This window comes from Arvicanthis niloticus, chromosome 8 (genome assembly GCF_011762505.2).
Source record: "Arvicanthis niloticus isolate mArvNil1 chromosome 8, mArvNil1.pat.X, whole genome shotgun sequence".
NCBI classification, from domain to species: Eukaryota; Metazoa; Chordata; class Mammalia; order Rodentia; family Muridae; genus Arvicanthis; species Arvicanthis niloticus.
This window is the reverse complement of record NC_047665.1, coordinates 69,609,691-69,636,871: the sequence shown is the minus strand read 5'-3', so window position 1 is coordinate 69,636,871 and position 27,181 is coordinate 69,609,691. Positions and strand designations below refer to the sequence as shown.

The following is a 27,181-nucleotide window of genomic DNA, read 5'->3' as shown; positions in this document are numbered from 1 at the left end:
GCCAAGGAGAAGGTAAATAAGTTGAATCTAGGGAGATGGCTGAGTATTAGGATGTGGCCATCATTGTCTCTCAGCAGAACTCCATGAGGAGAGCAGCAGTTCCTGAGGCTCTGCATGGGTCACTGGGTGAGCTGCCTTATTATACAACATCAGCGTAATCCACTCTTAGGTCCTTTGTGCGACAGTGGGTCTTGGCCAGCCCATGTTCCTGCCCCAGCTGCTGCCCTGCAGCCAGTTCTGATCTTTTTTACTTTTTAATGTCTCCGTCCCCAACAACAAGACCTGGCGTCATTGCACAAGCCCAGCCCTCTACAGGATTCCTAGTTAGCCCCAGTCTACCCCTTTGCTGGGGAGTACACTTCTGTCCGTAGAAAGAGCACTTACTTAGTGGTCACCAAGGTTTGTAGGTAATAAATTACCGGGTGCTACCAAGTGAGAAACAGGGAAAGAATTTCCCAAGGTGCAATATTGTTGCCATCCTTCCACGATTTACAAGTCCCTGTTAAGTCAGACAAAGATCTTCTTTCAGTATTCCATAATGAATTTGAGAAATCTAGCGAACTTCTTGTACAGGAGTGTGTGTTAAGAAAGGTGATGATTTAAAATGCCTGCTTCACTTGTGTCTTTAGATTCTATTCAAAGCTCGCTTAGTCCTTCGCTTGGGATAGTCTAATTCTTTTGCTTTCTTTCATAAAAAGAAAAATAGAAAAGAAAAGAAGAGAAGAGAAAAGAAAAAGACAGCATAACCAGTTGGCTGAAATTTGATTCTTCTTAGTACAACTGCCAGTTTTAAGTTTGGAAACTGAAGTATACTAGGTGTTGGATGGAATTTGCCATGATTCCTTGACATGTTCTGAAGCAGTTGTGAACTTGTGTTGACAAAGACATTGTACAGCCTTGATTGTTCCTGCTTCTATGAATTAAATAAGTCCTTCTTTTGTTGATGCTTATAAAAATGCATGTATGCTTATTGGAAGAAAGACAGCACTAAAAAAAAAAATTCAGGCTCAGCCTCTGGCGAACATCTTTAATTCTAGCACTTGGGAGGCAGAAGCAGGTGGATCTCCGAATTGAAGGCCAGCCTGGTCTACATAACAAGTTCCAGGCCAGTAAGGGCTATAATAGCCATAGGGTTTCTATGATTTTTTTTTTTAAACTTGGAAAGTTATAAGTACATACTAATGTGATACGATATTTTGATATATGAATATTTTATGGAAGGATCAACTCAAGGTAATTAATATGTTCAGCTCCTTAAATTCTTGTTATTTCTATGCAGTAAGAACACTTAAAATCCTCTTTCAGCTTCATTGGGAGTTCATTTACCCTAGTGTATGATCTCATTGTGAAATGCCATTACTTACCCCTTCTGTACCTGGTTTTGTTCTCACTGATAGCTGTCCTTCTTAGGTGGGATTTCATTAGGAAAATTAGACACCCTCGTGCCATGACGTGTTGTGCTCTGATTTCAAGGAATTGTAGAGTTGACTGTCCTGTGACTTGTGTCTGCTGTGTGCTTAGCGGTTGGCATTTGTGCATTATGCATCTTTTTTTTTTTTTTTCTTCATCTCCAGCTTTTGGCTTGGAGAGGGGGAAACTTGGGAATATGCAAACCTTTAAAGAGAGAGGAAGAGAAGGGGAACCCCACAAAACTCTTGAATAGAGAAATTGGGAAAGTATATTTTTGTGTTACTGAATTAATTCAAACATTTTGAAACTTCCTTTGGATGGCTTTTAAGTATAAAATGAGTGCCTATTTGGGGAAGCTCAGCACTCACTATGTGTGTTTGTAGCATGTTTGTTCCCACATGCTGGAGGATAGACCTTCCTTCTCCATGCCCTTTCTTGGTTTTCTTAGCCATCAGAACCATCTACCAGACTCTTTGCTTTCTCACACCTTTGTTTGGGGGTAGGATGGGGGGATGGGGTGGAGGTGTGGGGGGTTCCCTCCTACCTGAGGACAGCTCTGACTCTTGTTTTTCTTTTCAGGGTACCTAAACTAATTGGGAGGTGTATATAGTGCTTCTGGCTGTGTCCTCCAGAATATGCATTCAGGCTAAAGAAGCGACCATGTCCCCTGGGGTAATGGCAACACAGATAATCTTTTTTAAAAGTTGTAAATGGGTGCTGGAGGTCTTTGGGGACTGAAAAATGTAGTCAGTGAGTAGAAATAGTCTAAAGTAGGAATGATACGTTCATTGAGGAAGCGTACCACAAATATCCTAGGACACCTTGAGTTTAATATCTTCAGTAAACTTCAGAGTTGAACATACTTCTTGGGAAACAAGTTTGCCAGAAAATTTCTTTCATCTATACATAGACTGCAACAGGAAAGTGATTTCTCTCACCTTCAAAACCTCATCCCGGCTTACTGAATATTCTGTTCAAATATTTCCATTGAAAAGTGTTAGAGGGAATCAGGAGAAGGTGGGAATATGAGTTAGTTCTACCAGAGGCTCTGTGTCCTTTTGTTTTCAAAAGTAGGAATACTTAAAAACATACTTTAAGAATAATTGAAGACAGAAAGACAAGAATGGGGAGCCTGAGAATTCTGAGAGAGGTTATAAGATTAGGTCCAAGTAACTAAAGCCTATGACCAGATGTATAGTGAGATTTAGGTTTTTTTTTTTAAGGCTTATATAAACAAGAGATTGTTCAAGGCAAAGGGGCAGTGTGGTAGAGAAGGGTGGAGGTCATTTAGTAGGATGTTCTTTTAATGTCCTTAATTCCAATTTAATATGCCATAGGTGTTTTAAAAGCAAATGCTTTCTGTTTTAATCATATCCATTCGAAGCAAGTACAGCTAACCAGGAAGATGAGACCTGCCTCAGAGAACAAACTCTTCTCCAAGACACAGCCTCCCAGAGCCCCACTGGGGATCATTACTGCGGATTGCACCATTTTAGGCCAGCTTCCAGGGGACTGCTCAGGAAATGGCGTGATGAGAGTGAGCTGATGGAATTGTAAAACACAGTTACAAAGGGCGGACTGTGCAGAGATGGTTTTCATTTACACATCTATCACAGAACAATTTTCAAATTATCCGTTAAGGTTTATTCTGTGATCAGGAAACACAGTTTTGAAAGTCCATCCCTTCGGGAGCCTTCGGGAACTTCGGCTGAGTTCAGTGAGAGCTATGCACCTTGCCCATCCTGCAGCCATGGGCCTCTAGCAGGGCATCCTCTGAGCCAGACTGTCTTGGCAGTGGTGGGGCCAAGCATGAATGGTTCTGTGCCATTTCAGTCCGTTCGCTGTGTTCTGTGCTGCTTCATTGCTTGGGTGAGTGCACCTGACCATTGAGCCTCATTTGTGGAGGCCTCTTAGTCTCTGTGTGCTAGGCCATGAGAAAGGCTGGCTTCCATAAAGATGGTGACTCTGATGTTAGGAGCCTGTGAAGCCCCTGATGCAGAGTCTGTGGCTGTGGATAGACATTGTCATAGACTGCACACAGTCCAGTGTGCAGTCAGCTCTGGATTCTTGTTTGGACACCAAAAGTAAGTTGTCTCTTACCTTAAGAATGGGCCACATTGTTATTTTTAATTTAGTTTTTGGCCATCCCTGGGTTTTTCCTGATTTTATGTTATATTTTATTTATTTACTTGCTCATTTATCCATTCACTCTTTGACAGTTTCCTATGTGTTTATAAGATATTCTGGTTGTTAAAAAAAAAAAAAAAAACATAACCCTTCCTTTTCTCTTCCTATCCACTTCTGTGCGTGTTCTTCCCAGTGAGTCTCTTCCTACTTTGTGTGTGTGTGTGTGTGTGTGTGTGTAATTACGACTATTTACATGAGCATGGATGAAAACTTACTGTTATATGAACAACTTACCAGTGGCTACACCATGAAGAAAAATGGGCGTGAGGCCTCATGAGCCCCTCCATTCATTGTGGACTATTGATGAGCCCCCTCTTGCCTGGTCTTGTGCAGATAGCTGCTGTGTGTTCATGAGTGCAGCAGGTGAGTCTTGTCCGGAAGACAGCACTTGGCAGTGCTCCTCCTGATCACTGTGCTTACACTCTTTCCACCCACTCTTCCTTGCTGTTCCCTGACTGTAAATCATATGAATGGGGTTAACAATAAGGATATAGCAAATTTTAAAGCCCTACTAGGAAAATTGCTTAAGACTGAGAAGATCAATCCATGGGGGTATTTGTAGTATTCTATGGTGTTTTATAATTTCTTAAATTTAGCTGTATTTTACCTATATGAGTATTATCCTGCATGCATGTGGGCCTGGTGCCCAGTAAGACAAAAGTGGGCATTGGATCTCCTAGAACTGAAATTACTGTCGTAGGCTACCTTTGGGTACTGGGAACCAAACCTAGATCAGCCAGTGCTCTTAACCAGTGAACTACTTCTCCAGTCACCACAATGGTGTTCTATATAATTATCTAAACCTGGCCTAAAGATTCTTTAATATTCAATGCCTTCTTACAAATACACACTGGGCTGCCATCTTTAAGATACTCTGTACATGGCAAATTATCCTAACCCTCTTGTGCCTTCAAAATGTTGAACTGTAGCCGGGCAGTGGTGGCCCATGCCTTTAATCCCAACACTTGAGAGGCAGAGGCAGTGGATTTCTGAGTTCAAGGCCAGCCAGGGCTACACAGAGAAACCATGTCTCAAACAAAACAAAACAAAACAAACAAAAATGCTGAACTGTTCTTCTGGCCTCATCCAGGTTGTAGCCACCTGTGGACTCTAGGGTGTCCGTGAACTAAAATTCCCTCCCCGCAACACCTCACATATCTGGTGGCCTGTTAGCTGGGGCTGCCATAAAATCAGCACTGCAGATGCTATGTCTGGGCAGAGTTTCACACACTTGTACTTGGGGTCTCATCTGCCCATGTCTCACTGGCTGGAGCCAACTTCCCAGCAAAGAACAGTCTAGGTTGGAGGCATTGCCTTTTCTCAGCGACACAAATAGGCAAGTGGCCCAGTTTAACTACTAACTTGGGTTCTGGACATCTCTCCTTCAGAATTGAAGTCAAGCATATACTTGCCCTGTTATAGCTTAAAAACTTACAGGAATTAGTAGCTCGCCCTCGTGTAACAGTATCTGTCTCTGCAGTGAAGTAAGGGACACAAAGTGAATGGCAGGTGAAGGAGGAGGTAGCTCTAGTCCCATGGCAGGGCTGGAAGGGAACTGTCTCCATCACGTCCTGGTTCTGTCTTGGAGAAGCCTTTTCTTTGTTCATTATGGGCAAGCATGTTGCTGCTTTATCTCTGAATTCATCTGGGATGTTATCAGTTCCACTAGCATGGTTCTTCCTGAGCTTTAACTACCATCAGCTTGCAGATTTCTCCCAAGTATTTTCTAGTTACAGAGTCCCATTTATAACTGACTAGCCATCTCAGGACCTGTCTGTGCACACTCCATACTAATGGGTCACGTACATACTCCACATCAGCTTCTCTCCTCCTTAGTGAAGCTTTAGTGTCCGAGGTTTAAACATTTGAAACCACTGCTCCCTCTCCTCATCCCCGCTTGGCCTCCCACCCTGCCTTGTGCCAGCTGGTACTCAGGCCAGCTCAGTAACGCCTGGCATCCAGCACCCTTCCTTTTTCCATCTTACTCTGCGGCATACACTGAGCTGACTGAGGGAAGGTCCTCATCATGTGACCCATGAAATCATTCGCTGGTACCTCCTGTGCTCTGTAATGTGTTCTCTCATCCCAACCCAAGTCCTCTCCTTTCTTCAGTATCTCTTCCAACAGTCTCTGCTCAGACAAGCGCAGTAGTAAGCAACCCCCTTTTCTGGAACCCTCTGTTATAGCTCTCCATGTTAACAATGCCAGACCATTCCTGTGTTCATCTGTTTCTGTATGTGGTTAAGACCCCCTCCTCGAGCAACAATACCAGCCAACCAGAGCTCCCCAGGGTCTAAACCACCAGCCTGGGAGCACATAGGGAGGGACCCATGACTCCAGTAGGGGAGGATGGCATAAGTGGGAGAGGAGGTTCTTGGTCCCATGAAGGACGAACACCAAGTGGGAGGGAATGTGAGGGTGGAGAGGTGGGAGTGGGGGGGTAGGTGGGGACACATCCTCATAGAAGCATGAGGAGGGGGGATGGGATAGGAGGTTCCTGGGTGGTGGGGGGAAGTGGGGTAAGGGGATAAAATCTGAAATGTAAATATAATACCCAATAAAAATAAATTTAAAAATAAAAATAAATAAATAAAAGTCTATATAAGTAAAATACAAAAAAAGAGACCCCTCCTCTGTCTTAGTTTTTCCTCATTATATATCTCTGTAAACAAAGGGATACACAGATTATATCTTTAAAGTCACAATGACAGAGCACAGAGCAATCATGTGGTGAGGCATATGTGTAATCCCAGGACATAGACAGAAGTGAGATTATGGAGAGTTCTAGGCCAGCCTGGGCTACATGATAATTCTCTGTATGAAATCAACACAAACTAAAAAGACAGAACCAGAATTCTCTCTTACAGAAAGGCTGGAATGAATCAGATTTAGACTTCTGGAGAGGCTACAAACATGTCAAGTTTTGAGGCTACTAAAACTTGACAGGGCAGATTTTTTTCTCAGCATTTCCCCACCAGACTAACAAGTATTTGGTGAAATTAAAGGTGACTTTTTCTTTATGTAATTATTGTGTGCTCTGAATGGTTTCTCTATAGATTTAAAAGTTAAAAATTCATAAGGCATCTAATTTCTGCTTGATAGAAGAAACACCTCGGGAAAGGGTCCTTCAGTTAACCTTTTTACGGCAATCTCTTATAATTGGAATGATTGACCATTAGTTAGCTTTTCAAATCTGGACTTTTAAAAGGTGCTATTTCAGAGGAGAGATGGCTCAGCAGTTACAACATGCTCTTGCAGGACACTGACTGCAGTTTGGTTCCCAGGAACCACATCCAGGACTCACTGGTCCCGGTTTGGACCCCATGGGTACTTGCACTTACCTGTACATGTAGTTTGCATGCACATGTACACGTGGCATTGACATATGCAGGACACCGTAGACTATTACAGGAAAGAACTAAACCAGAAAGAGAGAGAGCCCTAATCACCTGAGCAGTACTATTGGCCAGTACCCCAGGGTTTCCCCAAAGCTGCAGCCACTGGGGAAGCAGAACATAGAAGTAAGCAAGAAGCACTGTAGGAAAGTCAGGCAGTGTCCCAGGGACACACTTTACGATTCTCCAGAGCAGAAGGTAAAAGGTGCTTCTTTATTTAGACTTTCGAATGAAGCAAAGGGAAGCAGGCATAGCCAGTTCTAGAACAGTCTAGGACCGTTTTGGTCACACCTGCCTCCTTGCAGCCCTCTGCTAAGTGAGCCCTCTGTCTGTCTGTTTTGACAGGCATCTTGCAGATGGGCTGTATCGGTTTCAGCTGTGTGCAGCTGCCCTGCTGATGACCAGCAGCTGCACATCCTCTCATCACGAGTTCATGACTGGAAGCCAAAAGATTATGATTTGGATTTCGATTTAATGACTTTTTTTTTCCTTTCAAGTAAAGATATCCTTGGTGTTTGTGTGGAGTTTGGACAGCAGTGGTGTGGTAAGATGTGCTTCTGGGTAGCATGTGCACACAGCAGCTTAGAGCCCCAAGGCCACTGAGGCTGATACCCCATTGCTCCTGAGAGTCAACCTGTGATGCCTTGCGAAGACTGAGGCTGGCTGTGCTGTGTGCACACCCTTTGGTCTCTCACTTGCATTGCTTCCTTGCTGTCTGTCATACCAGGCTGGAGATTTGAGGAAACAGTGCTACACCAGAGTCATCATGACTTGTCTCATCTGTTGAGTGCTCAGGCTGGGAAATGTTTTTAGGGCATACTGTGAACAGCCTTTGGGTTGAGCTTTAAAGAATGGCAATTCAAAGTAAGCCCAGTGGCTCCTGCCTGTAACCCTTAGGCTTGGGAGGCTGGAACAGGAGTTATGATAAATTCAAAACCAGCCTGGGCTACACAGTGAATTCTAGGTCAGCCTGGGCTATAGCCTGAGATATTCTCTCACAAAAGAGAAAAGAGAGTGGCAGTGCAGAGTGGAGTATGGTAGTGCACACCTATCCTCTTAGTGCTCAGGAGAGACGAAGCAAGAGGATCCTGAATCAAGGCTCACTGGTTACACAGTAAGAGCCTATCCCAGCACAACCAGAGGTGGGCGTTGGAGATCCATGATAATGGGTTTGCCTAGCATGTGAAGGGTCCTGGGTTCCATCCCTAGCACTGGGGAAAAAATGACTTAGCTCCTGTCATATAATTGGCCTGCTCCCTGCTGAGGCTTGCTCCCATTCCTCCCTGCCTGTGCTGTATGCCTGGTACCCTCTCTCTGCAAACACTGTCCCCTTTACCTGTCTCTTAGAACCCTCCAATAAGTCCCACCCTATCCTCAACCATGACCCCTGTATCCCCTCTCTTTCTCCCAAGCTGGGGAAAAGCATTGTTTTTTTGTTGTTGTATTTTTTGTTTCTGTTTTTTTTTTTTTTTTTTTTTTTTTTTTTTTTAGAACAGGTAAAGAATATAGAGCACAGACCTACAAAAAGACTTAAAGAAAGTAGACCTACAAAAAGCGAGTCTTTTACTGAGGCTGGATGTGTGGTGTGTGGTGTGTGGTGTGTGTGTGTGTGTGTGTGTGTGGTGTGTGTGTTATCATCTAAGTTGCCATCTCCCCTAAGCAGCTTTCTTCTAGCTACTCTTAAGTAGCCCAGGAGGTTTTCTTTCTTTGTAAAATGTGTGTCCTTTTTATTTATGTATGTGCATATGGACGAGAGGCCTCTCAGCATCAAGCCAAGGAGTCCCGGTTCTGGAGGTGCAGTGGTGGGCTGTAGCACAGAAGCTATGATGACCCTGAACCCTGCTTTTCTCACTTCCTCCCCAGTTTTCTCCTTGGGAAGGGGTGCAGTGTACAGAGGTTGAGCCTAAGCTCATTAAAATGACACATAGGAGAGACTATAGAGCAGTGAACCAGACGCCTGGTGTGTGGTGTGCCCTAGATAGATGCTGGCCTTGGCAGTGCTACACTCTGTTTTCAGATGGATGCTGAAGATCAGAAGTGCTATAGGGATAGAAAACCAAAGGGTGCAAGATAGTGTAGAAAACCGAACTGACGATGGAAAGTGTCTCCACTCTTATCCACTTTGTTTCTGTTTGCTTTGTTTTTTGAAACAGTGTCTTGCCCGTTTGCTCTGACTGGCCTCCATATTTTCTCAGTAGCCCAGGATGGCTTCACATTCACAGTCCTCCTGCCTCTAATACCGGAGATGGGATTACAGGCATGTACCACTGTGCTTAGCTGTATATTTTCTATACATATTTCCCCCTCATATTTTCTATTTAAAAGCAAGCTGTAAGGGTTTATTTATTCATTTTGCATTGAGCCAGATGTTCAGGTATGTGTGTGTCCTACGTGAGTCTCATGGCTTGTTTATGGATTTGGACAAGAACTGCTTACCCAGCGAGACCTGAAACATCCCACTACGATAGATTCTGTGGCCCAGAAACTACTCAGACCAGCTAACTTGTGAACTCATAAGCATGGTGTAGATCATGAGGGAGAGAACCAGTGAGATACACATTAAAGATGCCAGTGGTATCTTTGTTTTCACTTTACATTTTCAGAGAATCTCAGTCAAATAAACCTGTAACAAAAAGAAGCCAAAGAGTGCCCTAGCCTCTTAGACAGGTGTCCCCATCTTGCATGACTAATGGTTAGGATGACATCAGCGTTCTCCACTGTGAAATTATTTTCCCCTTTGCTCTTGAGTGTCTTGAGAGTTTCCTAGAGATGCCTGTCACTGTCCTGCTTCTCCTCAGACATTTGCTGCCTAATTTTAACATCCATTGCTAACTTTTAGCCTGAAGTAGTTGGTAACTGCACAGTCACATCTTCATATTTTGTCATTCCATGTTTAGTGTTAGAATTCCACTGTAAGGAAGATGTCTTTCCCTTTATCTGCTTAACTACATTTATGAAAATAAACGTAAATTCATGAATTCTCAGTTTGCAGGTTGCCATACTAGCCAGCATGGGCCACCATAGCAAAAGACCTTATGGCCTGGATGCCTTAGACAATAGATATTTTTCTTTACAGCACGGGGGCTGAAAAGCCCAGCATTCCTGGGAGGTTGGGTTCTGGTGAGAGTCTGCACAGACCACCTTCTGGCTCTGCTCATGCAGTCTCTCCTTAGACCATGTGCTAGCACAAGGTATACGAAGGTGGTGGGAACAAGTAAGCCTTACTTTTTCTTAGACACCAGCCTCATCAGATTCAGCCCCCTCCCCCAACTCTATGACTTCATTTAACCTTAACTGCCTCCTAAGTGGTGGTATTTCATCTCTAAGTGTTAAGGGTTAGGAATTCAATATACAACTTGGGGCTGGAGATATTACTGTTATTATTCATAAGGAGCTATTTTTAAAAGTTAGGAGCAAAGATAAAGGAAAAGGAACTCGATTGCCGGTCAGTGCAAAGCACATGGAGCAGTGAACATCATGTTCCTGTGGTGGTGTGGTGGTGGGAAGCTGTCACTGTAGTACCTGCCCACTTCCCACAGCCCCCATTTCCACATTGCTAGCTGTTAATGTTTATTTGTTTATGTGTATGGTGCTGTAGTTCGAACCCAGGGCCTTGCTCATGTTACTGGGACACTCTCCTGCCGAGCTCCAGCCTACTGTTCACTCTTATAAAAAGAGGAGAACCGATGTGTCCTGCTCTGCCCGTCTGCTCCTGCAGTAGCATGGCCTGGTAGACATGGGATCACCCCTCCAATCTGCATCTCTTTGCTGAGCCTTGGGGGTATTGCAGTTCTAGAAACCAAGACTTAGAATATTTGGTTTTTGTTGTTGTTTGGGGGCTTTTTCCTCTATTTTCTACGTTCTAGTGTTTTGTTAATAATCTTTTCCCCCTAATGTCTGAAAACTGAACATTAGTGTCACTGGTCTACAGGGAACAAACACAACAGTTCTAGAAGCTGCTGACACAGTGGACTCTCGCCCACGGTGGGGGGGTGGGGGGGGCGCGGGAAAGCAGTTTCGTTGCCAGATCTCCGTCACACAGAAGAATCATTCTGTCCGGTCATATTTAAACAGTTGTTTGGTGATTCTTACTTAGTAGCTATTCCAGTATGTTCCGGATAACTACAGAATAGTGTATTTGACATGATGTTTATAACCTTGAAGTGTATAATAAGCACCGTCAGGGCTCACAGTGTTCTGTGCCCTTGGGGTTAGAGGAAGCAGGCTCAATCACATAATGAATACTATGATCACTGGGGCAGAATAAGTCATCGTTGGAAATTAGAAGTTGGGAAGAGGAAATGGTACGGTGTCAGTGACAGTTTCACATCACACAAGGGGACTGCTGGGCATGCATCGGCGGTCACACCGAGCCTGCTGACCACACTGAGAGCATCCTGTAGGTACACCAGTCAGCTAAGGAGGTTATTTGAAAGCCATCCATGTGTCTTTCTTTTCTCCATCATCTATGTAATTGTTAAGTAGCTTCAGGCTCTCACATTGAGTTCTTTAATGTATATTCCTCCTCCTGATTCAAGTGGAAGAAAATTAAGAGTGGCTGGGTTGATCAGGCCACATATTAGGATGCTCACACTTCCCAAAGCTTTGCTGGAGGCGTCGTCTCCTGCTAAAAGTGTAAATTTAAGTTGTAGGTTATGTTATTTGAATCTTAAATTTATCTTTGGGTATTATCTATGTATTGCTTAAAAGTCACTCTTGGCTGGGGAGATAAAGGGTTTGCTGTGCAAAGTTTAAATGCCCCCGAGTCCATGTAAAGCCAGATACAGCCATGTTCATTGCCCATCCCAGTGCTGTTGTAGCAAGATGGAAAGCAGAGACAGAGAATCGCCAGCCAGTCTGCTGTACGTGAGCTGCAGACAGCAGAGACGCAGTCTCAAACCCGGTACAAGGTGACGATTGATACCTGAGGTTGTCCTCTGACCTCTATGTGTGCACTGTGACACGTGTGTGTATGTGTACCCACACAAATATATATTAAAATAAAATAAAAACTTAACATTTCACTCTCGGGTTTTGAAACATACAGAATTACAGAGTGTTTGAAAAAGAATAGCCTGTCTATAATGAGATCTCCTTGTAGATTGCTTCTCTTTAAGTCATTGCCCCACTTGAGCTGTCTGCAGATGGCAGAGAATACTCACAGGTCTAGACAGCTCTTAATAAAAAAAAAAAGCACATAAAAACTAGTTATGGGTACGTGAGGTATTGAGTTTATATATGCTAGTGGGTAAGTGAGAAACTGAGTTCTGTACGCTAGTGGGTGAGTGAGGTACTGAGTTATGTACACTAGTGGGTGAGTGAGGTACTGAGTTATGTACACTAGTGGGTAAGTGAGAAACTGAGTTATGTATACGAGTGGGTAAGTGAGATACTGAGTTATGTACACGAGTGGGTAAGTGAGAAACTGAGTTATGTATGCTAGTGGGTAAGTGAGAAACTGAGTTATGTACACTAGTGGGTAAGTGAGAAACTGAGTTATGTATGCTAGTGGGTAAGTGAGAAACTGAGTTATGTACACTAGTGGGTAAGTGAGAAACTGAGTTATGTATGCTAGTGGGTAAGTGAGGTACTGAGTTATGTACTCCAGTGGGTAAGTGAGGTACTGAGTTATATACACGAGTGGGTAAGTGAGATGCTGAGTTTTCGCATGCCAGTGGGCTGTTGGCAGTTGTTGCTGCTTTCGTTTTCAGATTTCAGTAATCTCTGTTTAGAGATGGTGGATTTGTTTCTCCTCGTTATTAAAGGGGATGCTTGCAGTGTTTGGAATTGAAGCTAGACTTTTAGTCTTGCCCAGGCAAAGTCTGACACCGTGCTTCATCCCCAGACCTTGAGACAGACAGGTACAGTTGGCTGCATCCTTAGGCACTGTTTGATGAGCTGTCAACAGACCGTATGGGAGTCAGAAGGAAAGGTTTTGGTTATTATGGAAAGCTGCTGTTTCCTTCTATATGCTTTAAAGCATTTAAGGCACCACTTTCCTGTGATTTGCTGGGACTGTGGAAGGCTTATACACTGAAATAAAATTATAAAGGTGACTTTATACTGGATGTGGCCATTCTTTAGTTTAAAATGTGTTGCAGACACACAGAAAGAACTGTCAGTGGAATGTGTGTTTGGTAAATATTTTTATTTCATTCATAAGTTTAGTTTAGTTGGGGTAAATATTCTTGTATTTAATCAGATCAAAGTTTTGCCTGGTAAACAGAAATTGATCCTGCAGCTCTCTGAAAGATTAATAAGAATGTTAAAATCACTTTTCTCGATGTAGTGGTCAAGTCACGTTTCAGTTTATAAGTACAGGACTTAGTTAAAAATGGTGTCCCTAAGGATGGGCAGGAATGCCAGAAAAACAAATGGATGTTGTTTGTACCCTTATGTTGTTTCTACCCTTACGGCACTTGTACTCTTGGAGAGAAGAAAGCCATCCCAGGCCAGCTTTGCTCTCATCGTGGAATGTTTTGTTTCTTCTGCAGCTGTAGCCTGTGTTGAGTTTGTTCTTCATTTATCTTACATTGTCTTTGCAGAAGGCATCATTGTCCTCTGATAATTGCTGTCACTGAACACAGTGGGACTGATTCAGCTCACACAGTCAGAGCTCTTGCATGGCTTGCTGGCAGCCTTGCAAAGCTTACTTCTCAGGCATCATAACGAGCCTGCACAGAACCGCAGCAAGGGGCTTCCTTCTTACTAGATTTTTGGCTTAACACGTATAAGAAATTTCAAGTAAATATTTCTTAGATTTCCATCCTCTGTGAGCAGGGGACAGTCCTGTCCCTTAAGGTTTCCTGGAGTTGATGCAAGAGACAGGGGCTCCTAACAAAACATTGGGAAAACCAGGACTTTTCAAACTCTGCATCATCTTCTGCATAAAGACCTTTCAGGACAAGTGTAGCTGGTTCTAGGAGTGTGTTTGTGATGCCAGAGGCAGGGAAGGTTAGGTTAAATGCCTGCTGTTTGCTTTTTATCTTGACAAAACAGATTAGTCCTAAATGCCTCAGAAAAAGTTCCCAAGGGTGGTTGATCTGTCATGACAAGAGAAAGTTTTGGATATTTTGTAATAGCTAAAGTGCTGATTCTTGTTCAGTCTTTTAGAGATTTCCAAATTTACAATCCAGGGAACTGCCAGGATTAAATCTGGGTAGATCACACCCTTAATCTGTGTTCAGAATTGGGATTTGCTGTCACCTAATTCTCAGCCCATCTATTTTTATCGGGATAGACTCTGTAGAATGATGTGTTGGGAAGAGGGGAGAAAAATACTTATGGCACATTCATGTGCGGGCAAACACTCTTTTTTCCAAAAATAATTAATATAAACAGTAGCATTTTTGTTCTTTTGACAATTTGCAAAAGGCACATTTGTGGCTAGGAGATTTGCAAATTGCTCCGGCATGCTTTTAAAAATTAATGAATCTTTAAACTACAACAGTTGTTGCAGTGACTTTTGGTTTATCTTTTTTTTTAAACCACAGAAATATTATAAGAATATGTTTTTGTTTTAATCCCAGGTGCAAGAAATGGGGCTGCTTCAGACTGTCCACGGCAGCTGACTATGTCAGCTGTGACTATGGCGGATGTTTTAGCAGGTGTGTGATTTTTCGAGCAGCAGATAGTTTCTGCATTGTGTGACATTTGGAATTCTGGGGACTCTCAGAGGGTATATAAATGCTAGGGCCGAGAGTGAGTTGTTGGTTGGTTGTAGTTTGTTAAGTAGTTATGCACAAGGAAGGAAGAAGAAGAAATTAGATACCCTGACTGTGAAGATAAAACTTGCTCCAAGGAACTTGACACCCCAATCGGCCGGAAGTAGTCTAACGGTAAGGCGGCCTCCTTTCCCCTCTATACTTTTTTTCTCTCCTATCTAGTGTTAGGGTTGAAAGGGTGGAAGAAAGAACCCACAAAGTAGCTAACGCTGGCAACAAGTTGGGTTTTTTTTTCCATGTTACTTGTTTGTTGTGTGTTATTTGCAAAGCACTTCAGCACATTATTAGTGAGTTTGCAAGCATCTGAGAAAAAGTTTTAAAGTATCCAATTTGAGGCTAGGACTGGCTCTGGTGGAGCACTGGCTGAGCATGCTTAGAGTCTTGGGTTTGATCTCGGCACACAAGTCTTGTTCTTAACCACATTCCTACACTTCACATCAGAATATAAAAATAGGGACTTGTGGTAGTCCAGCTGTTGGAGTGCTTGCCTAACGTGCATGAAGCTCAGGTCCAGCCCTCAGCACCACATAGAACCATGCATGGTAATGTGTCCTGGTTTGCTTTTTATTGCCATGATAGAACACCGTGACCAGTAGCAACTTAGGGGAGGAAAGGATTAATTGCTTACACTTCCACATCACAGCTTACTGTTAAGGCAAGCCAGGGGCAGGAACTCAGTCAAGCAGGGTCCTGGAGGCAGGAACTAAAGTAGAGGCTGTGGAGGAGTGTTGTTTACTGACTTGCTCAGCTACTTTTTTTATATAACCACTTGCTCAGAGGTGACATTACTCACAGCGAGCTGGCCCCTTTTACATCAGTCATTAATAATAATAAAAAAAAAGTGCCCCCACAGACTTTCATATATGCTAAGCTGATGGAGGCATTTCCTCCCAGATGACTGACTCTAGCTTATGTCAAGTTGATAAAAACAATTCTAACTAGCACAGTGCGGTGGTGCAAGCCTCTAACCTCAGTTCTTAGGAGATGGGATCGAAGGGGCAGAAGTTCAAAGTCATCCTTGGCACCTAGAGTTCAAGAGCAGCCTGTTTCTCATACGTTAGTTAATTTTTTTTATCTATAAGGGGTTTTCTGTAGGCCACTGTAACTGACTGACTGTAGGCGTGGTAAAACCTAAGCTGAAAGATATTTAGAATTCCTCATGAGAATAGAATACCCTCAATGTTCAGAAATACTTTCCTCCACAAAGGAAAGTTATGTAAAGCATGGCCTCTGCATGCCTGCCTCAGACACAGCTTTGTCTTGCTTGAATTCAGTCAGAAGCTTGGGGACATTGTTTGCTAACAGTTATTTCTTTTTTTAGATAAAATTTGATTTGCTTCTCAGTTTGCTTGTTTGCTTTTTCCTCACAGTACATTTATTTAAGAATGTGGCCATCTCTCCTCCCCTCCAAAAAAAAAAAAAAAAAAAAAAAAAAAAATGACTGCTCACACAAGCCTATAGGAAGAGAGTCCAGACTCTTGCTTCATTTTAAAATGTCCTGGGAAAGGTTGGGCCACAGTGTTAACACCTCTGTCTCTGTGGCCTCAACTTTGGGACTCCAGGGTCTCCTTGGAAAAAATGCAGGTGGCCTTACCACACTGCAGAGCTGGGTTCCAGGCTTGTCGTTGGAAGGAGTTCTTCCTTTATTTCTCACTGCCTGGGAAGTGCTGTTTTCCCTTGATGCAGTTTCCAATCATTACTACTTGGTGAGAACAAGCGTACTTCATGTTAACAGGAAAAGCAGCCTTATGGGAAGCTTTTGACACGGATTAAAAAAGGTGATGTTGCCCTAACCATACCACATGGCGGGGTGTGAAAGGATGAGCTCTCTGTCTGGGGTGGGGGTGGGGGAGGGAGGGACAAGTGGGGGAGACAAAGGGGTGGTCCCAACTCTATGCCCAGGAAAAGACTGTGTTAGAAAGATCCCAGAACTCTTTATTCCCTGGAGCTCAACACCAGATTTTCTGTTTTCCACCTGGAGTTTGATGGGTAAAGATATTGAAAAGTCTCAAAACAAAGGACCGAGAGATTTATGTGGCCATACTAACATGTAGACTGAATTGTATGTATGTATAAATGTTAATATATGCTTTATAGCATATTTGCAAACTTTAGAAGTTCAATTAAGTATATAAGTAATTAGAACACTACAAAGAACCTGCAACTTTCATTAAAGATTTTTTTTTGTTAGTACAAGTACTATAATTGTTAATTATATTTTTTCAAAGTTGTATCCTAATTGTGACTTTCTGGAAGCCTACTTCTGAGTTCTGTGCCATTTGGTTCTTAGCTTTCATAGCTTTGTTGTTGAAAATTACACCTCACAAAAATACATAAATCCAGATAATGACAGAACATCATCGCTGACTGTATTTGGCAAATTACCACATCCTCCCTTATCAACCTCTGCCAGCTGCACTGAAGTTTTATTTTGTTGACTTTCAAGTGATATTTTTTTTTTTTTTTACTGAAAACTTCAAAATTGGCTAGGAGGTTTGTTCATCTTTAGAAGTCCAACAGATATGTTCTAAAGCAGTTAATAAATGGACCAGAGCTCTCAGGGCACATTTCTCAAGGGCTGGGTAGAGCATCCTGTAAGTTGTGGATGTCAGAGTTTTCATAGGTGGCCCAAGCCAAGTTGCTTTTGGCAAGCTGGCAACATGGAAACTTACAAATACCTGTTTCTTACACAACTCTGGTTTCAGCGCTTTAGTTTTTCTTGAGGTGTTACTTTCTGACTTACTGTAGAGTTTCACCTTTCCCCCCAAAAAGGAGGTGTAAGGAATCTGTATGGGGTTTTGCTTCTAGGTAGAATTCTGCTGAGTGCTGGGGACTGGCAAGGTTCACCAGTGTCTAAAGGAAGCTCATGACTCATCCCCTAAATGCTACAGTGTTAAGGGTCTGTGCTTGGCTTTCCTCTGAACCACACAGTCATTCTTCAAATGTAGCAATCACTTAGCAGTGCCTGGCCAGGGAATTGCTAGAATCAACTTTAGTGCAACTATGAAGCAAGTTTCCCCAGGGTGTGTAATTTATTCTATTTTTAAGTCTTGAAATTTTGACCCTGCCTTGAGGGCATCTACCAACAGTTGGTGCTAGTTGGCAGAGGGATTTGGACCAATTTGATCTCAGGTTGGATTTTGTGCGTCTTTAGTCATTTCTACCGTTGGTAGGAGTACAGAGCTTTTCTCTATAGTGTTGTACAGGAATTATAGTGTTTGTTTGTTTGGACTTTGCTGTTAATGGCACCTTGTATGAAGCATGCACATCAACCATGAATTTTAGTAAAGACTAGTGAAGCACTAAATTTGGTAGTTCAGTGTCACATGCAGCACACCACTGTCTTCAGGTCCTCACCGGCCATTCCTTCCCATAATCCTCAAGATACAGTGTGGATTAGGGGTGGGTTACCATTACCATATATAGTTAAAAAGCAACCCATGTTTTAAATAAAGTCTTTCTAGTCATTTCAGTTGTTCTGAACAACAGTTCTTTATTCCACAAAGCCCTTAGCATTTGGATTGACTGATGGAGGGAACAGAGCAAGGTCAGCCCCGCCCAGTCTGTATAGGTCCATGCTTACTCAGGACTAAGTAGTAACTTGGTCTGAGATTTCTTTGCAGACTCCCCCTTAAGCACCTGCTTGTTTTGTGGGGGTTTGTTCACTCAGCTAAAGATGAGCACAGTGTGAATCTAAGGGCCAGGGCACTCAGAACCTCCCGTTGTGTCTGGTGAAATCAGTGAACAGATCATGGCAAAGGCTTGGTACACTTGGCACATACACAGTCACACACACAAAAAGCCACCAGTCTTGACAGCTTGTTGATATTAGTTCATATTCCAGACTGAGGTTCTGGTGGCCATTTGGTGAATTCAGGGTGCATGGAGGGTAATACCTATTGGCTGGTAGGTGGGTTTGTGGCAAGCAAGGTAGCCCATGTAATAATTGCCTATGGTGGAGTTTTCTCCCCTGGGGACTTCTTCAGCAGGGAGTGCTCCAATGTCCCTAACAAAGTGGCCTGGACTGCAGGGGAGAGGGTGGAGGTGCAGTCCCAGGAGTTGGAGTACAGCTTCTGTTTACTCCTGGGCCCAGTTGGTTTCCTGCTCTCAAACCCAGAGCCTCTTGGAACCTGGTTTCAAGTCATCAGTCCTTGTCTCTGCGTGTTGGAGTCCAGCTGTGGAGACAACCCAGGTGCCCAAGTCCCTGTGTGTTTAGCTAGTAGTTGCCTCTCTCCTGTCAGTTAACAAATGCTTACTTGCTGCCCGTTAAAGATTCTCTGTGGTTTCTCCTCTTCTGTCTGTGGTACCTTTGTCTTTGCCACAGGGTTGGGGTTTTTGTTGTTTTTGTTTTTGCTTTGTTGTTGTTTTTCTATTGGTTTGTTTTGGTTTTCACCCCCCCCCCCCACTTCCTCTTTTGTCATTTCAGTAGGGTTTCTGGAAGGGAAAAGAAATAAAAATGTAGTCAATTCATCAACTACAAGCAGGAGTCCGGGAAAACACCATTACCAGCATAATGGTAGCTTTCCTCATATTGTTCTGTGGGAGCAGATCTTGGGTAGTGAAGCTGGCTGCTCTTCTACCCTGTGCCTGGAAAGGAAAACAGGAGTCTAGCCTAAGAGACCAGGAATCCAGCACTTCCTCTCTGGAATCTTAATGCTAGTCCAGCAGTGAAATCTCTTTGAAAAAAATCTCTCTCCGGGACAAAAAAGAAAAAAGAAGCCAAACTGCAAACCGAATCCTTCCCCATCGTCTGTAGGTTTTACTAATGCTGTCTGTGTGATTGGTGCACTAGGCTGCATGGTTATCTTGCATTGCTTACTTTTAAAGCATGTATGTTTGACCTCTAGGATGCCAGTGGGAACACTATGTGATGGGCAACTCATCTTCTGCATGGCCAGTTGCACCCCATTCCCAAAGGACTGTGAGAGTTAGGATCCTTGCCAGAATGACCGTCAGCATCCCATTGTTCTGATAGAACCCTAACCTCACAGGGCACGTGGTTTAAGAGCGTCCCCCTTACAAGATGAATTTACAGGAAGTAGTAAATCATTTGAGGATATTAGATTCTAACTTAAAAGAGAGGTATGTTCCTTCAAAACTTTCCAGATTCATTTCTTAGAGTCTTGCTAATTGCTGGCATGCATGTCACCGGGAGGAGTGTAGTTCCTGTACATGGACACCCACCAAGTGTTTCATTCACTGCTGCATTTGGACAGCTTCAGTTGCGAGTAGCAGAACCGCCCCCCCCCCCCCACTAGCTTAAAGGGTTGGTCTGTATTAATTATTTTTCTGGTCACTGTGGCTGTGATTTCGGTTCAGGTTTTCAGAAGGTTTGGTTTGTCATTGGAAGAATGGGATTGGGAACAGAGAGGGCCGTAGCCTTCAAAGGCCCAGCCTAATGTCTTAGATCCTCCAGTTTAGGTCCTGGATCCCAGAGGGATCTACAATCTCCCAGCACAGTGTCACCTGCTGGGAACCAAACATAAGACATAAGCCTGCAGGAGACTTTGCAGATTCGACTTCTCTATCTAAAGCACTGGTTTTCTAATGTTGCAACCTTTTAATATAGTTCCTTGCATCGTGGTGACCCCCATCCATAAAATTATTTTGTTGCTACTTCATAACTGTAATTGTGTTACTGTTATGAATCCTAATGTAGATATCTGATATGCAGGGCATTGATATGCAATCCCCAAAGGGGTCTTGACTCACACTTTGAGAACTGCTGATTTAGTAGGATCCTGAAGGTAAGCTGCCCTGGATGCAGCCTAGGGATTTAAATGATGATTTGAATCACTGGCACATGGTTTTTGTTCTGAGTTCTACCCAGTGCCCTCCTAAGAGGTGACTTGTTGAACAAGACTGAAGATGTGAGTTAAGTCAGCTGCAGATGTGTAATCTTGGCTTTCCTCATATGACCCTGCTTGACCAACCTGGATGAGCTCACAGAGATCATACAGGAATTGGTGGGGGGGACCCAAAAATCAAAATGTGTTTTCATTTATTAGAATTTTGGGGACTGCTTCAGCAAGGAGAAGCACTGGGGTTCTTTGGTGCCTGAAAGACTGAACAGTCATCCAGTCAGGGGACTGGGGACTGATGGTAACAAGGGATGCACCCCTGCAGCCACTCAGAGACAGGATGCCAGGAATGATACTACATTATCCCTGCCTGTTTTAAAAGGGGCCAGAAATCCAGATTTGTGTGTAAATTCTCTGAAGTCTAATAGACAAGTAATTAATTCAGGCACTTTCTAAATCACTGTGCCAAAAAAGCACATCACTTGACATCTCTTCTCAAGTTCATTTTAAAGATGTAGTGTGAGATGAAGAAGTGGAGCCAGTCTCAGTCATGGTCTCCAGACTCCAAGGCTGGGGTCCTCCTCAATGGACCACTTTGCAACACTTGTTTTCATTGGCATAGTCTTTCTTAGATTTTTTTTTAAAGCCCATATGCCTCTGCCTCTGGAATAACTCTGGAAATAGAGATTTCCGGACTACATTAGGCAATTAAATGTTGGATTCTGTGTTTTATGGGTGGTAAATTTTAATATGAATCTATTCTTGGGGTTGGTAGTGGGCCAGCCACTGAGGCCTGTCCATCAGAAATCTCTGTGGTACTGGACTAGGGAGATGGCTCAGTTGGAAAAGTGCTTGCCTCACAAGGATAAAGACCTGAGTGCAATCCCCAGGACCTACATAAAGAAAACCAATACATATTTATAATTCCTGTGTTGGGGGAGATGGGCACAGGAAGATCCCTGGGGCTTACGCCTATCTAACCTAGGCAATGGGATAAGGTCCAGGTCCGTGAGAGACTCTTCAGAACAACAAACTGGATGACTCCTAAGGACTGACACGTGATGTTGACCTCTGTATGTGTATGTATACAGATATTTGCACACATGTGCACATATCACATGCACACACTCACACACACACAAGAAGGGAGCAGGTAGGGAAAGGATTCCATGCTAGAGCTTTGGGGCACTGTGTTGCTGAATGGTAGAATTTATGTTTGCATTATAAATTCAAGTAAGATTCTAAGCCAGGGTTTCAATAACTGCTGGTGCCATTTATTATTATTTTAATCAAGTAGCCGCTGTTCAAAAGACTGACTTGATTGCTCTTAGTCACAAGGAAGTAACACCTAGGTGATTAATTTAGGTTTTTGAGTTTGCAGGTGAAGGGGGCAGACCCTTTTGTCTATGCTTATATCTCAGCTTTGCTATCAGAACAATTTCATTTGCCCTGTCAAAATGAAACATTATTTTCTAGATATTGGAAGGTAGCTCACACTTGGATCCTGTGGTCTGTGTGATCTGCAAACATGGAAATGTTAGCTTTTCCAGAATGCCTTCAGAAATGAATATTGATGGAGCCTCAGGAGAAAATTGGCCTCGCCCTGGGACAAATACAAATACACTTTGCAAACACCTTCAGTCGCCTGTTCTTCCTACCCCTGTAATTGGCTGTAATTTGCTCTGCCAGGCCCCACTGAAACCTCAGAGCTTTCAAATTGCTATTCAGTTTGCAGTGTCAGCTGTAACCAGAGCCACTCCAGCCCAAGCGTGGGCCACATACCTGTGTCAGGGACTGGTTTTGAAAGTTCTTTATTGTTTCAACCCATGCTCGTGATGAGATTGTAAAAAGTATTTACAAATGATGTGCAAATTATTGAAGACTTCTTTTTCCCTTGTATGGAACGTAACAGTTACAAATGGCTATTCAATTGACACTAAAAATCTGATTTTAAAAATTTAGGTAATTCTCCCCAAACTTAGTGGGAAAAATATAAAGTGAAAATGTTTTGTTGTTGTTTTGTTTTCTTCCTGATGTTTTGTTCATTCTGCGCTACTCTTCTGCTTTGTTTTGTTTTTGTTGTTGAAACAAGATATCTGTGTTTTTCTTCATTAGTTTCAATTGCAAATCATTGTAACCTTCAAAGATGTGAGGTTTTTTGGTCTCTATCCCCTGTGATACCAAATAAAGCAGCTCAAAAAGGGCTGGGGGTGGGGGTGGGGGTAGGGATCCTGATGGCTTCCTGAGTCGCACAGGGGAAAAGATTTTCTTAGAAAAGGCACCCGGAGGTAATTTTTTTTTGTAAGTATTAGTGAGAATCAGTGAAAGTTTCCATTTGTGTGAGCGTGGACCCCTCTCTTGTGGGAGTGGGTAGAACAAGCCATTGGCATCGAGTTCCTGCAGTGCATTATAAATACTGTTTTCATTAATTTCCCAAGTGGAATAAACCTCAGGGCAGAAAAATGCTTAAAGTAAATGATTTGATAGAAAAATCTTTGTGTGCTTTATCAGAGAGCTGCAAAGGAATTTCTTAGGATGAGTCCAGTAAGTATAGCTTACTTATTTTTGAATGTTGATAATGAAGGGGTTGTTCTTTAAAACAGTAACAAGGAACTAGTCATGCTGTTTACGTTGAAGTCAGGATTCTTCTGTGAAAGCTAAAAGCAATCAAAAACCCAGTATGGGGAATGTGGCATGGCACAGGTAACAGTTAGCTTTCTCTTAAAAATTTTTTTTTAGTAATGGTAACTGGCATTTTAAATAACCATACTCAGGTATGCACGATAATTCTTTTTCCTGTTGGGTCTTTGTTAATTGTGACTCTTTATGGTGCTTATTCAGACCCAATTACCACCTTGCAGGTTTCTCTCTGCTGTTGAATTGTGTTTGAACGTAGGCATGTAGACATTCAGGTTGCTTCTCTTGAGATTTGGAGAGGGAATGAGTGGATATCTCTGGGTCCTTCCCACTCTTCCTGTTGCCACCCCACATCCTGCCCCAATCTCAAGTAGACTTGGCCGACCCCAGACACCTCTGCTCCCAAGGAAGCTCTTGATTGATTGTGTAGCCCATAGCTGTTCACGCCAGGGTCCTGTTTTAACTCAGCGAATAATGATTTGTAGAGAAGTGTCTTTCCTAAAATCAGATTAAATGTCTGTGTCTCCTCTACATGTGAGGGATTTTGGGGTTTTGATCTCACCCCCCTTTTTTTCTTGGTTGAATTAAAACCATTTGCTAGAAAAGTGAGCTGGTGCACCCCTTTAATCCCAGAGACAGGTAGGTCTCTGTGAATTAAAGGACAGCCTAGTTTATGTAGTGAGTTCCAAGCCATCAGGGCCTCTATAGTGAGGCCATATCTAAAAACAAACAAACAAGCAAACAAAGGGAAAAATAAAAGCCCAAAACATAATTATCTATTTGTCTAAAAACATGTTTAGGGTGAATATATCTTAATTGTCATAAATAATGCCTTAAAATTTATGAACTTATCCTTTGTTTGGCTTAAAATGTGTGTATGTGTATGTATGTATATACATATATTATATATGTGTGTGTGTGTATGTGTATAAATGTATATTTTTCTTAATGTCTCAGCATGAAGCAGCTTTGTGGGGACACCTTTATGTGCCTTCATTTTTTGTTTATTTCTTGTTCAGAATCTGTTCGTTGGTCCTGATTTTTGCAACTTAGGTGCAAGCTTACAATGTGAGTTCACATACAGGAATGGTACTCACTTCAATCATGTAACTCACAGTATTTACACTCATTTACAGTGTTGTAGCTAACTTGCACATGATAGGAATTGGAGCGTTCTTCTGAGGAGAAAAGTCGTCGAGACCCCCTTTTCCACATAGAGCTGTTAGGAAAAGTCCACAGAAGGCTACTGTGTAGTGTGTGAAGCATAGTTTTTCCATGAGTTAGAGGAAAACGTAGACAGTTGTCTGTAATAAATAATTGCTATGGAGATTCGTGTCCTTCAGTGATAACTGTTTGTGATTCGGATTTGAATGCAGACTGGGTGACTGAGTGACAAGTAGCAGCACAGGAATGATAACAGTTGAGGGACGAATCCCAGCTTAGGCTGTGTGGGTGAGACCGCTCCAACTGTAGACTGCAGCACATTAAATACTAGTAATTTACTTTTTTTTTTTTTTAAAGAATTTCTTCAGAAGTTTTTAACACAACAAAGGCATAACTTTGAGATGAGCTTTTTATGGTTCTTTGCTGTGAACCCTCACCTCTGGGCCGGTAGGAATGTAAAAGGACCCTGACTCTGGGAAATCTAGCCACTTGCTGAAACTTCTGGAGTCTTGACTTCATGGGCTGGATTCCAGATGCAGATTGACCAGCTAATAGCAGATAGCTAATGTAACTAAGCCTGCATTGCCTTATCTGGGAAATGGGAATGATAGAACCCACACTACTGAGTTGTAAATATCAGACTAGCTGTTATATCCAGAGGGGTCAGTGTGGCATTTGGCAGATGTCCAGTAAGTATTATCTGTGGCATTAATGCCACGTATTAAAGTGAGTTCAATCAAAGCTGAGCAGAGACAAGACATCTGCCTGCTCCTCTTCTTTGTTTCAAACTTTGCCCAGTCCCCTCTGTCCTGCCCCCTTCCTTAACTCTGGAATAATGAGGTCAGGTCATTTGGGCACTTGGTACTAACAGACATTTGTACCAGCCCTCCCCACCACACCAGAGCCTTGCTTCCACTGATGTTGACAACAGAGCTCCTTTATTTCATATCGTATGCGAGGCCTGGGCACTGAGTCTGTACCCAATGGCTCAGCAGAAGACAGCACCTGTGTTTTAGGGGGTGACTGGTACGGCATAAACAGAACCACAAGGTCCTTTGCTGGGTACAGGGAGACCCAGCTGGTGGCCTCTTTGTAGGGACATATGTCTGATTCACTTAGAAAAGTTCTAAGCTGAGTAGGATGGTGACCATGACTGTCTATCTGAGCGGAAGAAGAGTGGCTGTACCAGAGCGGTTTGATGACCACTAAGTTCGCCCCACCCCCTCCCCATAAAGATGCTGCTGCTTTTGTGATCTAAGAGTCCATTAAATATTTGTAGCCCTATAGAATGTGCCCTGCGTAATGTAACTAGTACTTTCAGTTTGCTTGGCTTCACTCTTAGTCCCAGAAATAAAAAACTATTTGGATTTTATAACATACGCTTATTTCTAAGGGGTGGGGGCTGTTTTTTCAATATAGTAAGAATTAATTACAAATATTTGCGTGTCATTCCATAAATATTATGTAACCTACACAAATGTGTGTGTGTTCTCAATTTAAATATATGCAAAGACAGAAATTCTTTAAATACTGAAAAGAGCTGAGTGTAATAGCTCAATGGTAGAACACTTCTTTAAATACCGGTAAGAGCTGAGTGTGTGAGTTCAGTGGTAGAGCACAAGACCCTGAGCTCTATCCTAGCACCACAAAATAATAGTAGTAGTAGCAGCAGCTGCCTGCTGGAATCGTCTGTCCATCTGTCTATCCATCTCTATGCCTATTCCCTGATCCAGACTCCGACAGCATGTACTCGATGATGCCTTTCTTTCCTCTGACCCTTCCAACTCAGAGGGCAAATGGACTGGAAGCTCTGACCCAAAGCCACGCCCCATTTCTCTGACCCAAAGCCACGCCCCATTTCTCTGACCCAAAGCCACGCCCCATTTCTTCACACCTCATTTTCTACACTTTTCAGGCTCTTTTTCACTATAAGCCTCTGAGCCACCAACTGCCATCAGCTTTGCCTGACAGTGTTGGGACCAGCATCGGCCTCCAGGCTGCCCTGCAGGAAGGACAGCGTCCTGAAATCAGGCTCACTTTCTAAGAAGTCATTAATGCATTCAAATCCCTGTTCTAGCAAGAAACTCATTGCTTGTTTGCTTGGTTTTGTCTTTGCTTTCTGCAACCAAAAACCCTTCAGAGTACCTTCCATCCTGCAGGAAGTACAAATGCTTAAAGTGCTTTAATGTTTTTTATTGAAATCAGCAAGGGAGAAAATAGCATGGGGATCAAGTGTAAACAACCAAGAAAAAAAAGCCACAGTCACGCATCAGATCCACCACTGCCACTTCCGTGCCATAAAGGAAATGGAATTCTGTATTTTGCCCTCTGAAGCCTGTGCCTTTGCTTTTGGTTTTTTCTTGAAATAGCTTCACTGGGTAGCTCAGGCTGGCTTCAGACTTTCCATCCTCCTCCTCCAGATGCCCAAGTGACTCTGCTTTGGCTCTTAAGTCCTGTTTGAGCGTCTTATTCTCATCTAACCCCATGAAGCCATCTTCTTCCTGAGAGAAGGTCTCGACTGTCATGTTCAAGTCCCATCCCAATATTTATGTTTAAACTCAATCCCTATAAGAAAGAGAATATATAGACATCCAGATCATTGTTGGGGTGCTCCAAAATATAAATTGTGTCTGTTAATTCAACAAATACCTCGGTGGATTAAAATCTCTATGTCTCAGATAACACTTTGTTAACAGAGAAAGTTGTCCTTGAGGTGGGATCAGTGAGTTGAAGGTCTAGAAAAAGAGAGGGAGACAGACTGAGGATGGAGTGTCCCTAAGGGGCAAAGAGCCTTAAGGACTGGCCCCCTGTGTTCCTCCTGCACCACCCAGGCCCAGTGTGAGGGAGAACCTGGGTGGCAGCT

At 43.0% G+C, this 27,181-nt stretch overlaps 1 protein-coding gene across 2 annotated transcripts in view; it reads left to right on the top strand.

The window, feature by feature from the left end:
• Pip4k2a (phosphatidylinositol-5-phosphate 4-kinase type 2 alpha) overlaps nucleotides 1-27,181 on the top strand; it is a 160,718-nt gene that overhangs the window by 66,356 nt on the left and 67,181 nt on the right. The gene's annotated exons all lie outside the window — the stretch shown is intronic.